This window comes from Oryx dammah, unplaced genomic scaffold (assembly GCF_014754425.2).
Source record: "Oryx dammah isolate SB20612 unplaced genomic scaffold, SCBI_Odam_1.1 HiC_scaffold_28, whole genome shotgun sequence".
In the NCBI taxonomy this organism is placed as follows: domain Eukaryota; kingdom Metazoa; phylum Chordata; class Mammalia; order Artiodactyla; family Bovidae; genus Oryx; species Oryx dammah.
In genome coordinates, this window is record NW_024070212.1 from 70,528,219 (window position 1) to 70,530,687 (window position 2,469).

The 2,469-nt window shown below is 33.5% G+C and overlaps 1 non-coding gene across 1 annotated transcript; it reads left to right on the forward strand.

Moving 5' to 3' along the window:
* Window positions 1–2,041: 2,041 nt before the first annotated feature.
* On the forward strand, window positions 2,042–2,148 carry LOC120857187. The gene has a single exon (XR_005719644.1). It is a non-coding gene; the product is annotated as a U6 spliceosomal RNA (small nuclear RNA).
* Window positions 2,149–2,469: the final 321 nt, after the last annotated feature.

Below are 2,469 nucleotides of genomic sequence, written 5' to 3' on the forward strand. Positions count from 1 at the left end.
TCAAATAGGGCAAGAGGATGGTATCTCACGGAAGGGAGAAGGAGGTGAGATATAAAAGGATCAGTACCTGGATAAAACCAAACATCTAGAGTGTTGCATTTTTATTGTGAGATATCTGAAGAATACAGTGATGATTTTCAAAACAGCAAAACAATAAATATGTCAACATGAGAGTCTTACAGATTTTTCTAACCAGAAATTTATTAACATAGAAGTTTATGGTTCAAGCCTGTGAAATTTCAATACCCCTTTATGAGGCAGTATAAAGTACTTTGGGCTTCTCTTGTAGCTCAGACAGGAAAGAATCTGCCTGCAATGCAGGAGACCCAGGTTCAGTCCCTGGGTTGGGAAGACGCATGGGGAATGACTACACACTCCATTATTCTTGCCTGGGAAATCCCACAGACAAAGAAGCCTGTTGGGCTACAGTTTATGGGGTTGCAGAGTCGGACACGACTGAGCAATGAAGCACACACACATGCATAAAGTACTTTAGATTTGAGGGTCACACAGCCATTGGTTTGAATACTGTTTCATTGCTTGCAGTAATGACTTAGGGCAATTAAATTAGCCTCCTCAAGTCTCATTTTCTTAATGGAATAAAAAGAGAATAATATTAGTTCTAATTCTTGAATTATGAAAATTAAATAATAAGATGATAAAATTTTCTCAGGAAGATGGCGTATATCAATTCCTGATACATCATTTTTATAGATACAATTGATAGTGTTAGGTAGACAGGTGCGAGGCACAGCATAGTAGTTGTCCATGTGGGTAAATTATGATACGGTTTAAATGGGACATCAAAGAATCCCACAATAGTGCTTTCAGGACTGGCAAGTACAAAAGAGAGTTGCTTTCTCTATTGAAGCAGGGACTTGAATACATGGGAATGCAGCAAGCAGCAGTTAGTTATTGAAGTCATGTTTATAAGACAAACAAGTAAAAACTTGATTTATAAACATAGGTTTCCAGTGATAAAAGAGATGTCAAATATTTATTCCCATATTCATCCTATGGATGAAAAAATAATGTTGTATGAAATGTAATTGACTTGTCTGGATTTGTATAATAATATTGGGTCTAGAATTTTAAGCCAATTGAAAGAGCGTATTTCTAACTACCATACTATATTATCCATCATATGTAAAGGTGAAACTAAGAGATCTCAGTTTGGGTTATTACAAGGATAACACATATAAAACTAGTAGCACAAGTCTGGCATGGGAACAAACGTAGCTATCTAGTAATCCCTGATTGAAATGGAACATATACTTGAGAGTTTTACACCTGAAATCTCAGGAGGGTACAAGGAGTGATATATATCAAACCAGAAAAAAAAAAGGACAAAATTACCTCTACTAGTATTATTACATCTGCAGCAGCTATTGTTACCGGTAATAAAACCAATAATAATAATAATATGACTAATAGCATTAACAGAAGTATATTGCCTGAAAAGGGGAGAAGGGGGATGTTAGTCCTAATTCCCTCTATTGACCATTTTGGTAGTGATGTTAAAAAGAGAAAATTTTAAAAATGGGTGATGATCAAAATTTAATTATCATAATAGTTAACAGCATGTTACATAGAAGATTTAATTTGAGCATAATTTTTGAAGCATTGATATAATTAGCAAGAATTAAGTCTATCCTGTTTTACCACTGGGAGAAATCTAGGAATGGGTAAAAGGAAATAATATGTTGGAATTAACCTAAATAAGAATGTTCTTTTAACAAAGGGCTTCAGAAAATTATAAACAATAATGTAAAACTTACTAGTACTGTGTATGTTTTGATTTCAGTTATTTACATTGATTCCTCTGGGAGGTTAGGGATAGTGTTTAGGGGATTAAAGAATATGACATGGAAGAGATTCAGTCAGATATTTATGATCTCTCCCTAATATTGAAGCCTCCTTCCCTAATTTAACTGATCAACTTTACTTAGTGATCCACATCTCTAATACTGTAAAAGCACAAAATATTTTAATTTTTGTGTTATCAAACAAAATGGAATAGATTAAAAAGTATAAAACTTACGTGTTCACTTCAGCAGCAGATATACTAAAATTGGAATGATACAGAAAAGATTAGCATGGCCCTTGTGCAAGGATGTCATGCAAATCTGTGAAGCATTTCATATGTTTTCATGCTCAGGGTTGCAATTTCTGGAATTTATTGTGAGATGGGATTTTTACGAATCTCCGCCAAACTTATCTTTCTGCTTAAAACTTTCCACTAGTATATGTATATATATTGCATCATATGAAAAAAGCTTTTAAAATTATAATGAATAAAAAGTAGGTCTTCAACCAACCATGAGGAAAGATAAATGGATGAAGTTGGCAAAATATGAACATGCAAAGAAGATCCCATTTTGAAAATATTAAGGCTTGAAAATAGAGACTGTAATGTTATTTGTAACTGTGCTAGACCAATATGAAGAAATAAATTTTTCCTCTTTTTGA